Source organism: Neofelis nebulosa, chromosome 14, assembly GCF_028018385.1.
Source record: "Neofelis nebulosa isolate mNeoNeb1 chromosome 14, mNeoNeb1.pri, whole genome shotgun sequence".
Classification (NCBI taxonomy): Eukaryota; Metazoa; Chordata; class Mammalia; order Carnivora; family Felidae; genus Neofelis; species Neofelis nebulosa.
In genome coordinates this window covers 20,745,974-20,771,358 of record NC_080795.1, presented here as the reverse complement: position 1 = coordinate 20,771,358, position 25,385 = coordinate 20,745,974, and the positions used below count along the sequence as shown (strand labels likewise).

The 25,385-nt window shown below is 41.5% G+C and overlaps 1 long non-coding RNA gene and 1 pseudogene across 2 annotated transcripts; one reads left to right on the top strand and one right to left on the bottom strand.

Annotated features, from left to right (window-relative positions):
- The first annotated feature begins 4,442 nt into the window (after positions 1 to 4,442).
- On the top strand, positions 4,443 to 11,838 carry LOC131495027 (uncharacterized). Of its 2 annotated transcripts, XR_009253726.1 has the most exons (4): positions 4,443 to 4,992; positions 5,549 to 5,743; positions 8,101 to 8,335; positions 10,137 to 11,838. It is a non-coding gene; the product is annotated as an uncharacterized LOC131495027 (long non-coding RNA). The 2 variants fall into 2 exon arrangements; XR_009253727.1 differs by lacking the exon at positions 10,137 to 11,838 and having other exon boundaries at positions 4,447 to 4,992; positions 8,101 to 8,351.
- An 8,271-nt stretch (positions 11,839 to 20,109) lies between these two features.
- Positions 20,110 to 25,031, bottom strand: LOC131495026 (small ribosomal subunit protein uS2-like; annotated as a pseudogene).
- Between the last annotated feature and the right edge of the window lie 354 nt (positions 25,032 to 25,385).

Genomic DNA, 25,385 nt, shown 5'->3' with positions numbered 1-25,385 from the left:
CTTATCTAACCTGAGTCGTATAACATTTTGTCAAAAATTCAGAATCCAACAATTTATCCATGTTCAACAGATTCAATAAAATGGCTACTTTAAAAATAATAGAATTTGTGTAATTTAAAACTGAATATTATTCTTGGAGATTAGTTATCTATTACAAATGGCCAAAAATACTATTTTCTCCAGCTGCTGCAGTTAACAGCACAGATTTCTACATAATCCTTCTTTACGTCTGTAGATAACAGCTTTGTTTTCATGCTTCTATCGGTTATGATTTTATTTTAGTTCTATAGCCCTGTATCTTGTCTATTTTCTTATAATGGTATCCCACAATAATTTATGAACATCAACATTGGCATAATGCCAATTAAAGTCATTATATAATAATTATTTCTGTAGTCCATTACTACAACCAACATACTTTTTCGAGTTTAGTTTTTAGTATGTAGTCATCAGCATATATATGAATTATATACCAAAAGTTGTTTTTTTAATTAATTAGAGGATTTATAAGACAGGGCATTTTTTATATAAGTAGTGTTCTTGAATAGGGGTTAGGTTCTCAGGGCAGCTCTCCAGTGCTTATTTAACCCACAAGGTTGCCAAACTACAATACTAAAATGAGCTCAGAATCCTGAGAAATGGCCCTTTTAAAATTCTTTCCTAAAGGTAAGACTACAAAATTTTTTTAAGCTTTTTTTGATATCCTCACCTCTTTCTGCTCCTTTTCCCAAGGTCCCCAGCATGTTCATACTATTCTAAACACTTATTCTCATGCTTTAGAGACCTATTGTGTTCCTGAAACCATTTCACATTACAAAATAACTGTGAACTCAACAATAACAAAAATAAACAACTCCATTCAAAAATGGGCAAAGGACTTAAATAGACATTTCTCCAAAGAAGATATACAAATGGCCAATAAGCACAGGAAAATATGCTGAACATCACTAATCATGGCAGAAATGAAAATTAAAACCACAATGATATACCACTTCATCCCTATTAGAATGGCTATTATCAAAAAAATAATAACATAAGTATTGGGGAGGATGTGGACAAATTGGAACCCTCAGGCATCACTGGTGGAATGTAAAATGGTGCAGCTGCTATGGAAAACATTGTGGTGGCTCCTCCAAAGTTAAACATAGAATTACCATACAATTCAACAATTCCACTTCTGGTATATACCCAAAAGAATTGAAAGCAAAGACTTGAATAGATATTTACACGCCCAGGTTCATGAAGGCAGTGTTATTCAAAATAGCCAGAGGTGGAGGCAACCCAAGTGTCTATTTAAGGATGAATGGGTAACTAAAAGGGTGTATATACAGACAATGGACTATGATTCAGCCTTAAAAAGGAAGGAGATAGTGGTGCCTGGGTGGCTCAGTAGGTTAAGCTGACTTCGGCTCAGGTCATGATCTCACAGTCTGTGGGTTCGAGCCCCGCGTCGGGCTCTGTGCGGACAGCTCAGAGCCTGGAGCCTGTTTCGGATTCTGTGTCTCCCTCTTTCTCTGATCCTCCCTGTTCATGCTCTCTCTCTCTCTCTCTGTCTCAAAAATAAATAAATGTTAAAAAAAAAAATTTAAAAAAAAAAAAAGGAAGGAGATTCTGACACATGCTACAATATGGGTGAAACTTGAAGACATTATTCTAAGTGATATCAGCCAGTACAAAGGGACAAATACTATATGATTCCACTTATTTGAGATACCTAGTGTAGTCCAATTGATAAGAGACAGAAAATAGAATGAATGGTGGGGTGCCTGAGTGGTTGAGTCGGTTGAGTGTCCAACTTTGGCTCAGGTCATGATCTCACGGTCTGTGAGTTCGAACCCTGCATCGGGCTCTGTGCTGACAGCTCGGAGCCCGGAGCCTGTTTCAGATTCTGTGTCTCCCTCTCTCTCTGACCCTCCCCCGTTCATGCTCTGTCTCTCTCTGTCTCAAAAATAAACGTTAAAAAAAATTTTTTTTTAAAAAGAATGAATGGTAGATGCCAGAGACTGGGAGAGACAGAGAAATGGGGCATAAGTGTTTGGTGGGTAAGGAATTCAATTTGGGAAGATGAAAAAGTTCTGGAAATAGATGATTGTGATCATGATTGTACATAAATCATGAATGTATTTAATGCCACTGAACAGTATACTTAAAAATTGTTAAAAAAAAAAAAAAAAATGGGGGCACCTGGGTGGCTCAGTCAGCTGGGGCATCCGACTTCAGCTTAGGTCATGATCTCATGGTTCGTGAGTTCGGGTCCTGCGTCGGGCTCTGTGCTGACAGCTCAAGCCTGGAGCCTGCTTCGGATTCTGTGTCTCCCTCTCTCTCTGCCCCTCCCCCACTCATGCTCTGTATCACTCTGTCTCTCAAAAATGAATAAACATTTTAAAAACTTTTTAAAAATGGTAAAAAATGGCTATAAATATTTTCCCCAACACCACCACCAAAAAAGAAAAAAAAATCTGTATTCCCATTCCCTAAGTATAGCAGATACCAGCAAAATTTAGACAAGAAGTCTGATTATGTGTGTATGTGAATGTTTAGTTTACCTCTTAATTTGCATGTCCTCCATTCTTTCCAATCTCTTTGAATAAAACAGCAGTTGATCAAACCAGAAAACCCAATAGTTATTTTTGATATGCCCCCATCCCTCAATCATATCCAGTTTTTCATCAAGTACATACTGACTGTTCCAGCTCTGGAACTTGTCTCTGCCTCTTACTCCACCAATAGTCCTTAGCCCAGGCCATCACCCTTTTTTGCTTGGACAACTGCCATAGCCCATAACTCTGGTCTCCCTACTTCTGTTCTTGGAGGGAGTGAGGGGACAGGGATGAGAAGGGCATTCTGAACTGAAGAAATCTGCACAAAGCCATGTAATCATGGTCTTTATTAAGTACCATGGCACCACTGCAAGTGGACCTATTGGAGGAGGGGTGATAATGGAAGGCCCTTCAACTTCCTGATTTTTCAGAGTCTAAGCAACTGACCTTTAACAAAAACAATGGCATTCATTAAATATCTGCTTTGTGCTGGGTACTGGATCAGGCACTGGGGACACAAAGGGGAACAAAACAGCATCTCCGCTCTCAAAAGAAGCTTATATTCTAGTTGTGGAGATACACAGTTACAATATGCAGTACCATGACATTTGGTTGGGTTATAGAAAGCTTAGAGGATGGGGCACCTGGGTGGCTCAGTCGGTTGAACCCACTAGGTTTCGGCTCAGGTCATGAATTTGAGCTCCACGCTCCAAGCTCCTGCTTGGGATTCTCTTTCTCCCTCCCCCTCTCCCTCTCCTCTGCCCCTCCCTGCCTCTCTCTTTCTCTCTCAAAATAAGTAAACTTTAAAAATTAAAAAAAAAAAAAAAAGCTTAGAGGAGCCTGATCCCAGTCTTCAAAGATGAGTAAGTGGTATCCAGGTAAAGAAGTTAGAAATGTTTAGATTTCTTTTTAATTTTTTTGAGAGAAGAGAGAGAGTGTGCAGGGCAGAGACAGGGAGACAGAATCTGAAGCAGACTCCAGGCTCCAAGCTGTCAGCACACAGCCCAACGTGGGGCTTGAACCCACGAACCATGAGATCATGACCTGAGCCAAAGTTGGACACTCAACTGACTGAGCCACCCAGGCACCCCTAGAAGTTAGAGATGTTTAGGAGATGAGAAGAATTGTTCCAGTTGGAAGAAATGGTGTATGCACATAAACAGATATGGCAGAGCATCACATGGTTGGAGAACTAAGTATAATGTTTATGGGTTGAGGTCTTAGAAACAAAAAGAATCAAGGGAACATAGAAATTTCACAGGAACCAATGTATTGTCATCCAGCCATGCTTCGCACAGGCTGGAATATGCATAATTTAGGAATTAGAAAGTTAATCATATGGGAATGCAAGCTGGTGCAGCCACTCTGGAAAACGTATGGAGGTTCCTCAAAAAACTAAAAATAGAACTCCCCTACGACCCAGCAATTGCACTACTAGGCATTTATCCAAGGGATACAGGTGTGCTGTTTCGAAGGGACACACGCACCCCCATGTTTATAGCAGCACTATCAACAATAGCCAAAGGATGGAAAGAGCCCAAATGTCCATCGATGGATGAATGGATAAAGAAGATGTGGTATATATATATATATATATATATATATATATATATATATATACACAATGGAGTATTACTCAGCAATCAAAAAGAATGAAATCTTGCCATTTGCAACTACGTGGATGGAACTGGAGGGTATTATGTTAAGTGACATTAGTCAGAGAAAGACAAAAATCATATGACTTCACTCATATGAGGACTTTAAGAAACAAAACAGATGAACATAAGGGAAGGGAAGCAAAAGTAATATAAAAACAGGGAGGGGGACAAAGCAGAAGAGATTCTTAAATACGGAGAACAAACAGAGGGTTACTGGAGGGTTGTTGGGGGGGTGCTAAATGGGTAAGGGGCACGAAGGAATCTACTGAAATCATTGTTGCACTATATGCTAACTAATTTGGATGTAAATTAAAATAAATCAAATTAAAAAAATTTTTTTACAGTTAATCATAGTCTAGAGCAGTTGTATTATTTTGTTGTCTTCCCAACAGCAAGAGTTGGTTCCCAACCATTGTGATTTCATTCCTCTTTGTTTCTGTCATAACCAATTACTATACCCTCCTTTCAATATACCCAGTAGTTTTGGATTACTCACAGCTTCTGCTTAAACACATTTTCTGTTTACTCAAGAATGTGCATTCTCCTTGTCATCACTTTTGCCTTTCTCTGTATATCTTCAACTTCTGTTTCACAACAACTGAGTAGACCTGTACGTGTCTCAGATGCAGATCTCCTCCTAGAAGAGGACCTGCTTGGTGTAATTAACCTTCAGTGTCCCTGTTCAAGAGTGCTTTCCTGCCATCCCGTCTTTTATATTACTGACCAGCCTTTATGTAACTACTCTAGACCAATCATCTGGGACCAGAAGGGAACCCCATTCAACAGTGGACTGGGTAAGGATTCTGAGATTGGCCTTTTCAGTACAGTGAGAAGAAAAAGAGCAGAGAAGGGGTCTCAAAGGTAGTAGAAGACAGGGTATAAGAAGTATTTAAGAAAAGGAATAGCACTTAGAAACTACTAGATCTTGAAAGAGGGGGATCAAGTAGAAAAGGAGAAGTCTAGTAGAGATCTAGATTTCTGGCTTGGGCAGCTGGGTAGATGTTGACCTGATAACCAGGATGAGAAAATACAGGAAATAGAGAAGGTAGAATGGGTTAAGGAAGGAAAGATGCATTGTACTATAGATGAGTTGGAAGTACCAAGTAACATACAGACGGAGATACCTAGGAGGCACTTAGGTCTATGGAACTGGAGCCGAATAGGCAAGATCTATTTTGCTGCACATGACAGAAACTTATTTTCAACTAGCTTAAGCAAAAGGGGAAGTTGGTTGGCACATGTAACCAACCTAAGAAGGATAAGGGTGGAGCCAGGCTTGCGAACAAGAATAAAGATATGGATCCCATCAATACAACCCCAAACCTCTCACCTCTATTTCCTTTTTTGCAGATTAGACTGGCTTCTTCACAAGGCAGGAGACATGGCTACAGGCCTCTCTGGGCTCATATCCTAACCACTTTATAACCAGCAAGCAAAACTGATGCTTTCAGGTTCTGTTTGAAAAAATCCTAGGGGAAGGACTCCGTGACTTACACTGGCTCATTACCCTTTCCTTAGGCCAGTCTCAGCTGTACAGAACAAAAGGTACTGTAATTTGGCCCAGGTTTGGTCACATGCCTACCCCTGTAGCCAGAGTGGGTGACGTCTGTTCTCAGATAAAGAAGAGTCACAGGAAGATTCTAGAGCAATATGGATTCCTTACTGAATTGCTTTCCTTTCCTTCCAGTGTATGATAAAACAGTTCCCTGCAGTAGCTCACAGAATGTCTGGACCAACTCTATGCAAACTGAACCTTTCCTGTGTATTTCTGTGAGAGTTTTTGAGTGTTTTTAAGTTATTTGGGAGTATCTTCACATCCCCGATAGTCACTTCAAGAAAAAGTAAAATTGGCTAGTAGCAGGGAAGCTAAAATCCTAGAGAAAACGAGAAAAGATTCAAGTACAGGTGTTTCTTCAACCTGCCAGGACGATACATGAGCACCACCTCCCTTGCAAATCACTCTGTGCTTACCAGGGCGTGGACTGGCATGAGACACGCTACCAACTTCCAGGCATTGTTGGACCGGGAAAATGCACCATTATCAGTCTTTTCCCCCATTCCGTTGGGCGGGGGGGCAGGGTGCTTGAACGGAGACTTCATTTTGATAGAAGAAAAAGGTTCAATATTTGAAACATTGATTGTGAAAGTCTTACTTCCAACCTCCATGGAGCTGGGCCTTCTGAAACATTTGGAATTAAAATCGAGGAGGGATATGTATAGGTGTATTTACTTGCAGATGCAGAAAATATCTCTGGAAAGATACCAAAAATAGCTTGATCAAGGATAGGGTAATCACTAGGACAGAGGTGTTTTACCAGCCAAAAAAAAAAGGTCAGTAGTATTAAATGAAGACTCTTATGTGCTGTTTATGCTTATTTTACCCATTATTGGATTATATAACATTAAATCCTCAACAATATTACCATATTGTTACTGCATATTACCAATTTTATCCTGAAAGATTGCACATAAATGCTAAAATTCTGAATCCCCAAGAAATCCACATTAAAATCCATTAACATTATAGGCAGTTTTAAAAAACAGTAAGCATTATTCTTTGAGAATGTAATTCTATTCAGTACTATTTGTGGCAGATTTACTACATGTTTATTGCTACTCCTTTCCAAGACCCAATAAAAAATAATACATACTAAGTATACAGAGTTATAGATTAAAAAAATAATAGTAAAACGTATAAACCTGAGAAGACAGAAAGCAAGAGGGGACCGCATAGACTACAACCAAATTTTGAAAGACTACAGATAGAGCTAGGGCAGGGATAAAACTATATCCTGAAATTGCTGTAGGAAGGAAAAGAGCCAAGTCACCCTAACAACCCTTTCAAAAGATTAGGACTTACAGGCACCAGGTGCTACAGAAGGTGGGGGCAGTGCTCTGTTCTAAAAGTGGGATTGTTGAAAGCTTATATGTGCAACATACCCGAGTGATACACAGCCAGGCAACAGCTGCCCCAAAAAAGAAACCAAAGTTTATTCTTAGAAGTGGAAGGCCAGAAAAAAAAAAATTAAGTGAAAGAACAGTAAACTCCCATTCCCCCTTCCTTACCTGTCCCCAGAACAGTGGCTTCCAAGGAGATGAATGTTAGATAGAATATTGGGAATTTCATCTCTAGAGAAAGTGAATGGTACAGACAAAAAAAAAAAAAAAAAAAAAAAAAGAACTTTACATAAATTTATATAGGAGTTCTCCAAGAGATTAGCTATATCTCCCTACAGGGAAGCCCATCCACACATATATACAGTTCCCAATCAATATCTCTTAATATAAACAGAAATCCAAAGTTCATAAGAAATGAAAGAACAAAATAAGCAGGGATAGGGAAAAAAAGAGTATACAAAAAAATATTTTAATTATTAGTGTTCTTAGATAAGGGAAGGTATTATAATTTGTAAAACAAGGATAGGATGCTGTGAAAAACAGCTCTAGGAAAAAGCCTGATTAAGTAAAGATATAACTAAAATAAATAGAAATTTTGGATAACAAAACAAAGATGGAAAACAGAAGGGAAAAGAGAAGATTTTGGGAGAAAACTGGGAGGTACAACATCAAAGTAATTGGGGTTCCAGAAAAAAAGGACTGAAATTGGGCAGAAACTATCAAAGGAGAAGTACAAAAAAATTTCCTAGAACTGAGGGACATGAGTCTTTCAGTTGAAAGGGTCTACTAATGCCCAGCAATACAAAAAAGATAAAACAATCCACACTAAGTCATAACATTATAAGATTTCTGAGCTTAACATTATAAGATTTCAGGGGCTAAGGAGGAGATCTTAAAAGATTCTGGGTTGTGGGTATGGTAGCAGGATTGGGGATTTGGAATCACTTGGAAGGGAGCATGAATGGAAACAGCACTGTTTTTTTGTTTTTGTTTTTGTTTTTCAGTGTGTATTAGGACATAATGCCTTCAATAATCTGAGGGAGAAATTATTTGTCCTAGAAGTTTATAACCAACCAAGCTATCAGCCATGTGTGAATGCAAGGACTCAAAAAGTTTATGTCTGCCATGCACCTCTCAGGAACTGCTGGATAATGTACTCCAGAAGAACAAGAAAAAGGCACACAACTGATAGAGTAAATCCAAAATAGAAAAACGTCAAAAGTACATTCTAAGGCAAAGGTGTGCCTAAACCCTGCTCTAGATTTATTTATCCTATTTATTTATTTATTTATTTATTTATTTATTTATTTATTTCGGGGCAGGAGGAAGTAGGGGCTTCAAAAAGAGATCTCCGGAGGGGAAACTGATTGATTATCTGGTACTCCTGAGCCTTTGGGAGGAAAAATCTGTGGTGGTCCTATAACAGCACTAGCTGAACAACTGAAACAATGATCAAAGTAACAGTAGAAAACTATACTGGTGGAGGAAAAAAATGAGGCAAGCACTGATTCCAAAAAACATAAGCTACACAAGGAAGGAATAATTATGAAATAGTTTTGGTCTCTGCAATTCTACCTAGGCAATAATGTAAACACTGACTAAAAATTGTGTTAAGGGGGCACCTGGATGGCTCAGTCAGTTAAGCACCTGACTCTTGATTTCGGCCCAGGTCATGATCTCTTGGTTCCTGGGATCGAGCCTTGTGTCGGGCTCCATGCTGACAGCATAAGGCCTGCTTGAGATTCTCTCTTTCCCTCTCTCTCTGCCTTTCTCCTACTCATGCTCACTTGCTCTTTCTCTCTCCCTCTCCCTCCCTCCCTCTCTCTCTCAAAATGAGTAAATAAACTTTTTTTTTAGTGTGGTATAAGGATAATAGAGGAAAGGAAATAAGAGGTTGTGAGTGCTGAATCATCACCTATGATAATAAAAAGTCAATAAAGTCTAAAATTGATAAATCAGGAAATAAAAGGGTTAGAATTTCATTAATGCCAGAAAAGGCATCTTAAAAAAATTCCGGAAGAGATTGGGAAAGGGTTTTCCTGTTGGCAGTGATTTTTAAATAAACTTTTAAATATTTTTAAAATATTTTAAATAAAAAATTTTAGAAGAAATTTTTAAATAAATGTGATATAAACTAAACATTTTAATGTCAAAATAGTGATAGTATGCAATGGGTAAGTTCCAACTCTTTTAGTCCGGTGGAGCAAGCACTTTTGTCATAGAATTTGCTCTTGCAAAAATCCTCAGGAATGGTAAACGATGAGAGACACATGCTTATTTAATGTTCTCTTAGCCCAAAGGGTAAGAATCTTCCAAGTTCATAATCGTTAATGGATACAAATCTCAAGCATAAAGATTCCCCTAAGAGGAAATCCTATACCTAGTATCTAGACTGTAGGACCTGGAGAATGAAGGTGAACTGGACGTCCATGGCCTTTAAAGTTCCACTGCAGTATGAAACCATCTAAAGATAACTAGACCTGAGGTTACCCGAAGCCAGCAGAGTGCTATTTATAGCTGTATGGTAGATCCCAACTTTGTATTCCAATCATAACACAGTACACTACTAAAGATCTATCATAGTTCAAGTTTCTCCCATTGAGATCTAAACTGAGTTTAGGATTCAGTAACTAGCCAATGTAAAGAAAAAAAGATTCTGCCTCTATCTCTCAACAAATACTTTCTCTGTGGTTGGTTAAGTTACCCACTACAGAATTTGCAGGCAAGCTAACCCTAAAATGACAGATTTCCTCACTTATGTTTACTAGCGTTTTTAAGAACTTTGGCCCCTTAGAAGCACTCCTCTGAAGAAAATAGTATTTTTCCAAATCAGAGGTTTCCAAATATAAATTAGGCTGCAGCAATCCAGGCTATAATGAACTTATTTTGTGCATGATTATAATACTACTGTGGTATCCTTGGTACTTAAGTTTGGAGGAAAGTACTTCTCTAACAAAAGACCAGTTACTTAGTTTTCCCATGTTTGTCCCCATAATTCCATGAGATTTTAATCCATTCAGTATCCATTTCCTCCTTTTAGGGTGAGACTAACATCTACTCGGGAGCCATATAAAGCAACCTATGCTCTTCATATTTTCCCAAGAGTTGAAGAAAAATTTTTATTAGCAGAAGCTCTCTGGTTTCATACCACAGAAGTCTTCCCAGCCTACTTTGTGGAAGTAGATAATCCAGCCTCCTTCTCCTGTTTCAGTTTTCAAAAAAGGTAAAAATGTCTATCACAAATGGTATATCTCAAAATTTTGTATCTAAACTTGAAACTCTCAGGAATACTCTTAGCCATCTAGTCTCTCAGCACAAAATGTGCTCTTGGACCACTTGGATCGCTATCAACTGGGGAGCTTACTACAAATACACGTTTCTGGAACCTCCCAGATTTACCGAATCAGAATTTCTAGAGAGGCCCAAGGAATAGAATTTCTTCTGTCAACCCAGATGATTCTTTTCTGATACCAATAGAATTCTAATTTAGCTGGCACAAAAACCAACACTCAGATCAATGGAACAGAATAGAGAACCCAGAAATGGACCCAGAAAAGTATGGCCAACTAATCTTTGACAAAGCAGGAAAGAATATCCGATGGAATAAAGACAGTCTCTTCACCAAGTGGTGCTGGGAAAACTGGACAGCAACATGCAGAAAAATGAACCTGGACCACTTTCTTACACCGTACACAAAAATAAACTCAAAATGGATGAAAGACCTCAATGTAAGACAGGAAGCCATCAAAATCCTCGAGGAGAAAGCAGGCAAAAACCTCTTTGATCTTGCCCGCAGCAACTTCTTACTCAACAAGTCTCTGGAGGCAGGGAAACAAAAGCAAAAATGAACTATTGGGACCTCATCAAAATAAAAAGTTTCTACACAGCAAAGGAAACAATCAGCAAAACTAAAAGGCAACCAACAAAATGGGAGAAGATATTTGCAAACGACATATCAGATAAAGGGTTAGTATCCAAAATCTATAAAGAACTTACCAAACTCAACACCCAAAAAACAAATAATCCCATGAAGTAATGGGCAAAAGACATGAATAGACACTTCTCCAAAAAAGACATCCAGATGGCCAACCGACACATGAAAAAATGCTCAGCATCACTCATCATCAGGGAAATACAAATCAAAACCACAATGAGATACCACCTCACACCTGTCAGAAGGGCTCACATTAACACCTCAGGCAACAACAGATGTTGACGAGGATGCAGAGAAAGGGGATCTCTTTTGCACTGCTGGTGGGAATGCAAACTGGTGCAGCCACTCTGGAAAACAGTATGGAGGTTCCTCAAAAAACTAAAAATAGAACTACCCTACAGCCCAGCAATTGCACTACTAGGCATTTATCCAAGGAACACAGGTGTGCTATTTCAAAGGGACACATGCACCCCCATGTTTATAGCAGCACTATCAACAATAGCCAAAGTATGGAAAGAGCCCAAATGTCCATCGATGGATGAATGGATAAAGAAGATGTGGTATGTATAGACAATGGAGTCTTACTCAGCAATCAAAAAGAATGAAATCTTGCCTTTTGCAACTACATGGATGGAACTAGAGGGTATTACGCTAAGCGAAATTAGTCAGAGAAAGACAAATATCATAAGGCTTCACTCACACGAGGACTTTAAGATACAAAACAGATGAACATAAGGGAAGGGAAGCAAAAATAATATAAAAACAGGGAGGGGGACAAAACATAAGAGACTCTTACATATGGAGAACAAACAGAGGGTTACTGGAGGGGTTTTGGGAGGGGGGATGGGCTAAATGGGTAAGGGGCCCTAAGGAATCTACTCCTGAAATCATTGTTACACTATATGCTAACTAATTTGGATGTAAATTTAAAAAAAAAGAATTCTAATTTAGTATTGGGTTGTTGGCTTTTATTTATCAAAGGTTGCTGTGAGATACACACAAACAAAATCTCTATCTTTTTTTTAATGCTACCTGTCAAGGACATTGTCTATTTTATTATTCAGTGTTCTTTGGTTTCCATGGAACAAAATCCCTTTCAGATTTCAGAGCTGGATAAAAGGTTTTCTTTTCTATGAACTGCTGTGCTTTCTTTATTAGACTAGTGTTCATCAAATTTGGCTAATTATCAAAATTGCCTGGGGAAATTTTTAAAAATACATGCATCCCAGACCCCATGTAAAACCCATTCATGAGATACTCCAGGTAAGAGAGAATCCATGTAAGACTAAACATTAACCATGTTTCAAAACTATACGTGAGATGATGTCTAGATAATTCACCAAGTTCACTTTTTGCCTTGGCTTCCTGGAAACTAGACTTAAAGCAATTTTTCTTAAAATTCAGTTCTTTAATATAATTATTCTCCTTTTCTTTCCCTCATTTTATTACTTGTCTGGTTCAGTATTTTTTAATGAGTTTCAACTTCAGAGGAAATAACTTGTAATAATACTATCCTTTGGACCAGCACATTCCTTGCAAGGGCATTTTAGCCTAAAATAAATCACTTATTGGGATTATAGAGTAAAAGAATCTGGTGGGCTTAAAAGTTTCATCATTCAGATTTTATGGAAGCTTCATAGGAAATTACTGTTTGAAAGGCACTCTGAAAATCATTGTTATTAAATGCCATATACATAATTAAGTTTCTGATCCCTTTTCAATCTCTTTGCTAAGGGTACTCCCCAGACTAAATACATTGTTTCTTTCTTTTAAATATTCACCACCTCAAAGATCGAATCCATTTTAGTGGTGTCAACCATTACCATCATGCTGAACAATTTCCAGATGTATGCTTGAACTTGAATCATTCACTAAAGCCCCAGGCCTAAATCCTTTGCTAACTGCAGAAACTCTTCATTTGGCTGTCTCCCAAAGACCACACATCAATGTGCAATTTTACATTCCTGATTACTGCCCTCTTCCAATTCGCCCTTTAGGTAAATAGCATCACCATTTTTTCCACATCCCCAGCTGAATTAGTCCTTGGTTACTCATTTCTTTGAATCCCCCTCCACTTAGCAGGGCAATATTTATGCTCTAATTTGAGGATGTGGATGCAATCTGAAGACCAAAGAAAATGCCAGTGATTATGAGTGATCTCAGAAGGAGTGATAAATTGCCTAGGAAATAAAACTGCCCTGTTTCACAGGGACAAAACTTAACATTTGTCTTAGACAGTCTCAGGGATAGACCCCTTTCTGTTTTCCCCAGTCTGGTACTCCTGCCCCAAATTAAAGTAAACTACTGATTTCTCTGTATTCGTTCAATTCCTGTTCTTATTCATCGTGGTGCTGGCGGTGGTGGTTAACGGTAATGGTTTAGCAATAGTATTTGTCCAACCAATTTCTCATCTGAAGAGAAGGAATGGTAACAGTACCTAACTCAATAAGTTGTTATGACTATTAAATATCCGTAGTGTTCAGCATAATGCTTGGTACCCAATAAATATCAGTTGCTATTATTTTTGTTGTTGTTATTATTGACAGAATATAGTCACATAGTCCTTATGATTATTTCACTTTGATTTATACCAATTAAACTCCACAAAACACCAAATTTGCTCTCTGGTAAAATCTTACATAAGATTATGAGATTTTATAAGATAGAATTCACATTCTTCATCTTGGGAGTGAAAGTGTAATAGTTGTAAAACCTTAAACAAGTCATTTTGCTGAGTTTCCTCATTTGAAATAGGAATAACATTACATTCTAGGTTGACATGAGGTAAAAATTAATATTATGAACAGCACTTGGGAGGCTGCAAGAAACTATATACATTTTAGTTGTTTTCATTGGTGCTGTAAGCTTTGTCTTAGAGGCACTGAGCCCTATACCATTTTTGATGGCTCCAAGATATCAACTCAGTTCAATCAGTCACAAATTCCCTGAGGCACAAGACCTAATGTTAAAAGCAGTTTAAGAAAGCATTTTGCACAGAAAGATGGGTTCATTATTTCATTCTCCTCAGATGAAAGTGATCTACTGGATGGCCTCCCGGGCAGATGTAATTGCCCAATTATTTTATGAGGCATCTCCCAAATGTGACAACCTCCCCAGGAAATGCTTACCTACTACCATTTTCCTGTCTGTTCCTGAGAACTAGGACCCTCTTGAAAGCACAACAAATTCAAACTAAGACCCCCTTGTCTATCTGTGTCTGCTGAGATTGTTTCCGAAATCCTTACTACACACGTCTCCACGGTCCTCGACCGTTGCCTCAAATACGAGTCACCTCAACCTCTGTTACACTCATTCACTCATGCTCATGCTGCTGTTGGATTTTTCTCCCCTGATCCAACCACTTCCTGCTGTTCCTCCACCTCCAGAACCTTTACACCATGTTCTCTGAAGCACCTGTGGTGGTTCATGTTCTTATGTGCCCAACACCCCTTCTTCCACACCCTCCAGTAACAAACTCACTTACCCTACCCACAGGGAAAAGTGGGTGACCACAATGGGCCATAAAAATGGACCCAGGAATGATCATGCTACCAAGCTAGACTAGTCTGGGTCTTTCCTTGGGATTATTCTGATAGATTTTCCAAGAAACCATGTTCTATGCCATGTAAATAAAGTCCATTTATAACAGGGAAAAATGAAGCCAAGCTGAAACAGAAGACAGAAAAAAAGGAGATATGTTGAGAGTCCTGATGAGGGCAAATGCCTGGTTCTAGATTATAAGATCCACAACGGCACTCTAGAGCTCCCTAAGCTTTTTTTGTTGTTGTTGTTGTTTTTTTCTTTTTCAATCTGTTAACTTTCAGCCCACTATGTCCTCTTTTGAGTCACTTGCAACTAGAAGAGTTATGACTAATCAATCCATTCCATTATAAATAAAATCCCCTACATCCTCGACTGTTCCACCAAACATTCTCTTCACCACTCACTTTGGCTATATCACAGCCCTCCCCTCAATCCACTAATCTCCTTCAGCCTTCTTGAGTGGGACTGACAATCTCCTTCCTCTCCAAATGGCTACAGTGCCACCCTGGGAAAAACAAAAACAGAAACAAAACACCCTGCTCCTTCAGCCATCTTTCTTTCCACTCTTACTGCCATTTGTCCCCCTCTCCCCATTCATTCATTCCGAAGAAGAATCTGGCTCCCAGTCTTCCTTACACTGCCTCTCCTGATCTCACCACCCAAGTGGGGGAACCTCTACTCACAGATCTACGACTGCCTTGTCCCTACTGACCTTTCCTCCTTCCTTTCGGGGTGAAAACTGGCATCCCCTCCTTTGTAAAGTTACTCCTCTATCTATGCTCTGTCTACCACAGAGACCTCAGTCTGTTGTTGCCACCTCTTCCCATTTCCCCAGTGTCTTCAACTCTCCCTGTCATCCCTTCTTCTAGTCATCCACACACGCACAACTGTCAGTCACATCATTCGAAAGCCTGCGCAAAATCTACCTTGGCTCCCTTATTCCTCCGTAGTTGCAGACCCTGCTTTCTCTTCCTCTTCAAAGCGAAACTTCTTGGAAGTATTTACTCTCTCGTTTCCATGTCTTCCCTAGGCATTGACTGCTCTCTGAAACTGATCTCTCTTCTACCAGAGAAGCTTTGACTCAGGCCCTTGACGTGTTAAATAAAGTAAGATGAAACAAAGTTAAATCAGTTAAATAGGTCAAAGGGGAGAAAGCCCACCTTGGGCCCCTTAAGCCTCTAGAGTCATAATCCCATGTCCTGGGCCGACTTGTGTCCTAGCCCTGGAGGAACACAGGAGTGGTCTAGGTGGGTCACAGACTCTAACTGTTACCAGCCGGCTCTCCCTCAATGGTCAGACCCACCTCCGGGCGTGCTGTGTCACCTCCCGCCAATCTGCCCTACTAGTAACGGTGCAGCCTTATAAATTTGGTTTACAGTTGCCATAGCAGTAAAATTTATACTCAAGGAAATTATATAATTTCCAACTACGAATGGAACGAATTTGCTTCCTCATAGAAATACAATTTATTCCTTACAATATGAGTGCAATTATATGTTTTAACAACTTACCACATATGATGTAACAATGGCATGTAAACAGATCAATGACCTGCTTTTATTTATTTTTTTTTTTAATTTTTTTTTTTTAACGTTTATTTTTGAGACAGAGAAGGACAGAGCATGAACGGGGGAGGGTCAGAGAGAGAGGGAGACACAGAATCTGAAACAGGCTCCAGGCTCTGAGCAGTCAGCACAGAGCCCGACACGGGGGCTCGAACTCACAGACAGTGAGATCGTGACCTGAGCCGAAGTCGGACGCTTAACCGACTGAGCCACCCAGGCACCCCATGACCTGCTTTAAAAAGAAAAAAAAAAAAAAAAAAAAGTGAGGCACCTGCGTGGCTCAGTCAGTTACGCATATGACTTGATTTTGCCTCAGGTCATGATCCCGAGGTTTGTGAGATCGAGTCCCGCATTGGACTCTGGGTTTGGGATTCTCTCCTTCTCTCTCGGCCCGTCTCTCTCAAAACAAATAAATAAACTTTTAAAAAATGTGCTGTGTTTCTATGAGGGCAGGAACTATAGTCGGGAATGGATTAGGTTGACAATCACTGTTCTCTGGAAGTTCAACATCTTCCTGGTAAGTGAAGCTCCTGGAGGAGTACTTACATGAAACAAGAACAGGCTTGGCAAACAGATTACTAGCCCTGTGACTTTGGGCAAATTACTTAGCCTCTCTGAGCCTCAGTTTCCCCATTTTTAAATTAAAATAATAACACCTAGGGCACCTGGGTGGCTCGGTCGGTTAAGTATCCCACTTCAGCTCAGGTCATGATCTCATGGTTCGTGGGTTCAAACCCCACGTGGGCCGTCTGCTGTCAGTGAAGAGCCCACTTCAGATCTTCTGTCCTCCTCTCTTTCGGCCCCTCCCCCACTCATGCTCACTCACGCTCTCTCTCTCAAAAATAAACAATAAAATTTTTTTAAATAAAATAAATAACACCTATTTCATAGGGTTTTTGTGAAGACTAAATGACATAACCCACGTGAAAGCAAAATGCCTGGAACACAGTAGGCATGCAACAAATAGTTCCTCTCCTCTCATCCTTCTGTCATATAGGAGGGGCCGAAATGCAACAGTCGCATTTTCCTTCTCACTCAATCAGGCACTTTCTTGCATGTGACTCTCACGTCATCTCAGAAGTGTTTTTTCATCCCTGGGTAGGTCTCATACAGCCAACTAGAGATAACCTCTTCAAGGGCAAAGATCGTCTTTCTGTTTCTTTCCCATTTCTCAAAACGACAGCAACCCTATGCCAAACATTTTCCTGGGTAGACCAAAATCCACATAATCTGCCTTTAGTCCTTTTCTGAATCACTGAAAATATCCTGAGAATCCCAACAATTGAGGGCCCAAGGTACGTTTGCCAAAAAATCACTTACCCAAAATGTGGTGACTGCACACACTTTGGTCAGCACTATGCTGGACACACGATGGCCCCCACAGTGGGATACACCTGAGCAACCAACCTGCTTAAAAGAATCCTCCAGAGCCCCAAGGGCCTTAGTAAGACCACTTTCCCCGCTACCATAACCCACGCTTAGAGGACTTAGTGGCAGTCACCCCTCCTTATAATCTCCTTAATCCTAAAAGGGAAGTTAAAATTAGAGTAGATTCCCCACTTTCCCCTAAAAGACCATCAGGATAATTCTATCATGCATAAGAACACTTCCCACCTTGGTACTCTCCAGAAGCAAACCTCCAGCGTCACCCATCGTCACCATTGTCTCTTCCCCACGTGACTCTGTTCATCCCCTTGGTGACTTAAACTAAAAGCCAACCCTCCCCCCACCAGCCCCTTAACCCTTCTACTTTATCCCCTAGGACCCCAGCTGTGTTACCTCCACACTTTCCACCACTTTCTTCACCGTCTTATGCAGAAACCTGGCTACAGTTCTAACTGAAAACTGAACACTGAAAACTGAAACCTGTTTTCCTTTGTGCCTTGTAGAAAGGTGGCTATTTTTTCCCTCCCGCACCTCACATACCATAGAACTCAGGGGTGGAGTGGGTGTTTTGCATGATCCTTATGGCTGATGACAGTTTTTCTCCCTTGCTCAAAAGCCCCAACTCTTCTGGAAACCCATGCCCTCCAACTGTACCACCCACCATCCCCCTGTGGCAATCATCTGCTAAGCTCTCTGACTCCTCCTCGTTCATGTCAGCCGTTGGCAGCTGGCTCCTTCCCTGGCTCCCTTCTGATTCTACTCCTTCAGTTATTCTTGGTGACTGAACATCCATGCAAAGTGTGTGTCAGGCCCCCTAGCCTCCTGGTGCCTTGACTCCTCACTTCCAATGCACTCCTTCTACCTCCACCTCCGCACCCTCTCCCTTCATCACGCCCTTACCGCCTCATGGCCGGTGAGTGCACAACACCTGAACTCACTCCCAGCATCCCACTCTCTGACTACTTCCTTTTGGGCCAACTAGTCCCACCCCAACTGTCTTCAACCCCGTGGGTGCCTCCCATTCAGAGGTCTTAGCACTATTGGTCTGTCCTCTGCATCTGTCAGAAGACTGGCAAGGGATAGATGGCATGTTCAGAAGGGTTAAACTGCTGAGAGTTTAGTGAAGGGCCTGTTCACAGAGGAGCGGGCAGGTAGAGGGAAGTAACAAGAGACAGGGAAGTTCCTGGGGATAAGGAATGTGGGAAGCCATTACCACAAACAGCCTGAAGAGGCCAAGGAGAGAATAAGCTAAGGAGAGAATAAGCCAAGGAGAGAATAAGCTCTCGCTGAGCCCAGGGAGAGCTGGAACAGTGAGAGAAAGGCTACCTGACTGGGCTATGGCTACAGGAAACCACAGCCACTGCCAGAAACAGTAAGGCAAGGAGGAATCAGGGACCATAAATCCCCAGAGCTCTCCTCTGATTTTTGGCCAGTGCCTTCCCTCAGCCGAAGTCAACTAGGAGTCAGAGAGAGTGCAAGGGAGCCTCGGGGATGCAGTCTATAGAGGTATGTCTTTCACAGCAGAAGAGTGGATTGTAGGCTGGAGGGTGCTAGAGGGTCAGAGCACGACTACCCCTCACACCTTCACTTCATGAGCCCTGCCCTCATCTACACGCCTCCTCAACATCCTTGCCCCACTGTCATACTGGCCTTGCAAGACCCAGCCTTCTCCACACCTATATCCAAGCGGGGGGTGTGGCTGGAGACAGTTGTGTGACTCTGCTTACAAGTGTCACTTTGAATTTATGTCTACAAGTCTCAAGAAGTTTCTGCGGTCTGGTTATGTTCCCCTAATCCACTCACCCTCCCAGTTTCACCCCATTCTCTCTTCATTGTACTATCCCCATTCCTGATGATTTCATTTCGTATTTTACTCAGAAAACAGAAGCGATCAGAAGAAGACAACTTCATCTTGCCGTTGTCAACCTCTCCATAAACTCCACTCTCCCTCTAGTTACTGTGGGTATCCCAATCCTGTTTCTGTGGGTGCTACACTTCCACGCCAGATGCCATCATCTTTGGAGTGAGTGGAGGGAGCCCCCAGTCCCTGACACAGCAGTGGTGGAAGGTGCCCCCCCATTTCTGCCCAGCATGCTGGTGCTCCCCACTGGGCTGTCTGAAACCTCCTCAGACTATAACTTCATCTGAGGATCTTCCTGCCTGGTCCTCCTTCCTTCTGGTCTCAGGTGTCACGCCTATACAGTGATCTGAAGGCCTTCCCTACTGACTTCTCTCCCCTTTATTTTCCACAAATGTTATTGCCAAAAAAATCTCTTATGCTTCTAACTCTGTCTCGTCTGTTTCCTGGATAACCCAGACTGATGCAATCAGACAACCCTTGCCTTGCCATATCCAATGGTCATCTCAAGTCCTGTGGCTGCCCAGAGTATGATAGGTTTATGAAACTGAAAGACCAATGGAGGATTTTCCCATAAAAGAGTAAAAAATAATTAAATTTTTAAGGTTTGAAAGAGTCTATTTAAATTTAAAAATTCACTTTACTGGAACGATTAGTTTCCAAATGACCAAGAATATTCCTATCACCCCCTGCACCAAGCAAGTCTGGAAAACACCCATCACACTGGTAAGTACTCGTTTATCATCTTTTATTCCAGGTACAGGTTTCCCCTGTTATGGGAAAGTAGAGTGTTGCTTTGAAACCTTTTGTAAGCAGAAATGGCAGAGAGCAAAGAAACAATTATCATGAATGTATATGGAAAGGTTTTTTAGCATTCTCAGACCCAAAAAATAATCTTTCTTGGGCTTTTCTGATACCCTAGGACCCGTCTTGCCAACAGATGTACAAAATAAATTGAGATAAAGCACAGATGCTCACAGCCGCAGTTTAAAGCAGCTTGATGCTGAGATGCCGAGTTCCCGGGGAAGGTCCAGGGGAAGGAGCTTGGCAGGGTCACTCTCAACGGCCTGGGATGCACACTGCCTCTGTAACCACTCACTGCAAAACAGATGCTGAACGCTATTTTTGCTTCGTGCCTTTTTGAGAAAATCCTCTTTTGGATTTCTTTTGGTCGTCAAAAACAAGTACTAACATCGGTCTTTCATAAAGGGAAGTGGTGTAACGTGAACTTTTGAAAAGCAGGGGACACCTTTACATGAGCTTCAGAAACAAATATTAAATCTGTCTTGTTCACACTTGTTGAGCACTGTCTTGTTCCCTAGTGCTCAACATTTGCTTAGTGCATTGCAAGTGCTATTTATTTATTTATTTATCTATCTATCTATCTTGAAACTGGTCGCTTCTGTTAACCTTATTTCCATTTTGTTTGCCTTTGTGGAGGGGCAGCTTAAGACCACTCCGGGGTTGTTCCTACCAACTCAGTGCCCGGAACAGTGGGAGCTGCACACAGGTCCGCACGGCAGGCTGAGAGCGCCAGGCTTCAGGAGGGAACTGCTGAACAGGCACAGAGGGCACCTGCTATGCCTGCAGACCAGTCTGCGACTTCAGGTTGAGTAGCTGTGACCTCACTGGAGCTGGAGCAGTCCATCCACCCTGAAATTCCTCCTTGGTCACAGCCTTTTCCTTTTCAACCGCTTCAGGTTCTCTGTAGAAGCAGAGATCAGGCGTGACCTCCCATGGGTGTTCATGGGAAATGGCGTCACGCACGTGCAGAACTTCCTGGACCAGCGTCCACCACGTCAGACCCACTGAGCGAGCTCCCTTGTTGTTGCAAGGCATGGCAATGTCCACACGGCGCAGAGGAGAGTTTGTGTTCCACACAGTGATGGCAGGGGGGTTACCAGAAGACGCCTCTGTGGGAGGGTGGTGGTCAGCCCTGGGATCCTAACCACCCCAAGTCTTGGCTCCAGGAAGGCTGCCTGGATCCGGTTAGTGAAGGTTCCAGGAGTGAAGTGGCCGGCAGTGGGACTGGCTCCAGTAGCAGCCGCAAACTTCAGCCCAGCTCGCTGGCCAGGATTCCTGGGTGATAGGACACTGACGGGAGCCGTTTTCAACGGCAACAATGGCACAAGCTGCCAGCAGAAGCTTCTCCCACGTTCTCTTCAGATGCCATCACATTTCCTTTTATAGATGTAGTTCCATCTGGAAGTCAAGGTTGGCGCCACCTAAGTGGGTTCCTGCTGCAAGGAATTTGAGGACACCCTCCTCCTCCTTCATTTACAGGACATCAAGGGCTCTGGACATTATGAAAGTTTCCTTTAACGACAGGAATGCAGAACAACACCATATGGACCCTTCCCTGGGTAGCATGGAAAGGGCAAGTGCTCTTTAAGTATCTTCAAAATCACTAAATTTGTAGAGCCATGATTTCCATTCACCTTTATATTTGTTTGTTGGGTAAACTATTTTAAGTTTTTGTCTAAGCCATGTGAAACCTTTTTCCTTTTCATTCACTCAATAGACATGGAGCACTAAAACTTGGCAGCATAGTGCCAAGTAATAGGAGATACGATGACGAAATGGCTCCCATTTCCCGAGGAGCACTAATCTACGGGACAGGCAGACTTACAATGAGAATACAGTACGGCAACGGCTAAAGTAAAACGATGTACAAAATACGACTGAATTATCAGAGACTTACATATAAAAGCCAAAACTATAAAGCTCTTAGAAAAAAAGACGGTAGTAAATCTGTGTCATCTTGCGTTAAGCAATGATTTCCGAGGCCACAGAAAGCAAGTGATAGAAGAGAAGACAGATAAGTTGGGCTTCATCAATATTTAAACCTTTTGTGCTTCAAAGGACACCAGCAAGAAAACAGAAAGACAACAAACAGACTGGGAAAAAATATTTTCAAGTCACGTGTCTGATAAGGGACTTGTATCTAGAATACATTTTAAAAACTCATAACCCAATCAATTTTTTAAAAAATAACCCGTTATAGAAACTAGCAAAAGACTTGAATAGACATTTCTCCCAAGATGGCTAGTAAGCACATGAAATGGCTACTGATAAACAGCATTAGTCAGTAGGGAAATGTACATCTAAGACACACCCACTGGGATAGAGAAAATTAGAAGACAGAAAATAACTGTTGGGAAACGTGTACAGAAATTGGAACCCTCAGACGTTGCTGGTAGGATCGTTAAGATCCTTTAAGTGGTACAGCCACTTTGGAAATCAGTCTGACAGTTTCTCAAAAAGTAAAACATAAAGTTGCCATATGACCAGCAATTCTACTGTTCCACTCCTAGGTATACAGCCCAAAAGAACTGAAAATAAGCATCCTTACAAAACTTATATGCTAATGTTCACAGCAGCATCGCTCACAATAGCCAAAAAGTGGAAACAAACCAAATGCCTATGAACGGATAAATGGATAGAGAGGATGTGATATATCCTTACAATGGATATTATTTTGCCCATAAAAAGGAATGAAATGCTGCTACATGCTACAACACGGATGAACCTCAAAAACCTCACTTATGGTGAGTGAAAGAAGCCAGTCACAAACGACCACAATTCTGTGTATATGAAATGTCAGAACAGGCAAATCTAGAGATGCAGAGAGATTAGTGGTTGCCAAGGGCTGCCAAGACTGCCTGGGAAAATGGAGAGTGAGTGGTAACGTGTATGGGATTTTTTTGGAGGATGATAAAAATGTCCTTAAGTTAGAATGTGATGATATCGCACAACTTTGTCAATATACTCAACACCATCAAGTTGTGCACTTGAACTATATGATATAAATTATTAAAAACTTAAAATTTCAGCTTAAATTTTTTTAATGTTTGTTTATTTTTGAGAGAGAGAAAGAGAGAGCACAAGCAGGGGAAGGGCAGAGAGACAGAGGGAGACACAGAATCCGAAGCAGGCTCCAGGCTCTGAACTGTCAGCACAGAGCCCGACGCAGGGCTCGAACCCATGAACTGTGACATCATGACCTGACCCGGTCGGACAGTTAACCGACTGAGCCACCTGGGCGCCCCTAAAATTTCAACTTAAAATCTTAAAAATGTGTTTTAAAAAACACAATTGAATCATAAGAGACAGAATGCCTAGATCAGTCATAGAAGTCAGTGAAGGTTTCAAAGAGATCACACATGAATGTGACTTGGAGAAACAGTGGGAGTGTGCTGGGTGTATGAAGGGGAAAGGAGAAAACATTTCAGGCAGAAGCAGCAGCAGGCACAAAGCCAGAGGAGAGCGCATCCTGTAGAGTGTATAGTGTGTGAAGTCAGTAATGCTTGAACTAAGAAATTGGAGTCTATTACGGCAGGGTTTGAGCCTGTCTGGGTAGGCAGGGGCCAAATCATGAAGAGCTATTTAGTCATGCTAGCTTTCCATGAAAGAAAAGGAAAACCACCGAGAAATCTTGAGCCTGTTCAATGCATCATTCTAATGTAAAAATTGAAAGGTGATTTGGAGGTAAATGAAACTAGTAATCATTTGACCAGAAAGAAGAACATTCATAGCTAATGTGTATAGAGCCCTAATTCTCTACAAAGCACTTTCTTGGAATCATCTCATGTAATTGCATCTCATTTAATTACAATCATCTCCTCTTTATAGAAATGATATCAGCATGGCTTGATCCCTTAACTCTTTCAAGTCTTCCGGCAAATATAACTTCCCCACGCTTCCCTTACTCCATTTGCTTTATTTTTTTGTCTAGGACCCTCATCTCAACTTAACATATGTTTCACTTTTTAAATCCTGTTTAAAGATCCTTTCCACTCTCTAAAATGAAAATGCCCAAGAACAGGTTAATTCGTATTTCTCATTCAGTTCTGTATCCTCAGTGCCGAGCACGTGGGCAAACGCTCAGTATTTTTCTCAATAAATGAATACACAAATGAGGAAATCGAGTCTCATAGAAATTAAGTAACTTGTCCATGGTCATTCAGGTCATAAGTGGCAGAATTCGGACTCAAAAAACCATCATCTTAAACCACTCAGTGATTCACCAGAGTTGTAATGTTGTAAGCAAGAAATAAGTCCCTTCCTCAGGCTGTGGCAGTGGTAAAGGTGCAAGGGGATAGAATTACCTGTGTCTGACAATAGTATGGATGTGGAAGAATGCTGAAAGGTATCAGTCCAGGATGACTTCGGTTTCTAGATTTGGCAAATGGGTAAACAGTGGTGCAATTTAAAAGAAAAAATACAAAGAAGTCTTGGTTTGAGAAGATAAAAGAGGAAGACCTATCTAGTCCAGAAACCTTCGTTACCATCTCTCTAGATTACTAAGAAATGCAAATAGGGATCAAGCAAGTAAACCCAAAGTGATGGTGATTGTTTTCAGGGAGAGACCCAACGGGGGCAGGGAAGGGCGGGGTAGGTGGGGCTGAATAGGAATTGTTCCTTTTTTAAAACTCGTTCAAGCTTTCAACAGTTTTTTTTTTTAAGTCACCAAGAGAGTTCAAAATAACTCTGAAGTTAATTTTTAAAAGATGCTAAAACTGAAGGATGCACCTTACCCTTGTGTATGTAGTTAGGCTGTGGTCGTATTTAGATTATCTTGATGGCGGCTGCGGCTTTCAAGAAGTGACTATCTATATGGAGACAAGCACTGACACCCAAGCCCAGCGTGGGCAGGTGGGCTGGAAGGCATGCTTGCGACCCTGCACGCCACCGCACGTGGCCGCTCTCGGACCCGCCGCGGACTTAGTCTGTTAACTAGGCGCTGGAAGCTCGCGCCTCAAACGACTCCCAACCTCCGTCCGGCAGCGGAGCAGTGGGCGTGCCGCTCTGGTTCAGTACCCAGGCCCGGCCGTGGGCCGACGGCCTCCGGTCCCCAGGCGGCGCTGTGGGCTCGCAGGGGCGGCCCCGGCACGAGCGAGCGCCGTCTCCCCGGTGCGCATGCTCACCCCCGCTGTGGGCTTGTCTTTATTTATTTTTTTTTTATTTTTTTTTTTTTTCGGGCGGCCCTGGCGGCTGCGTACT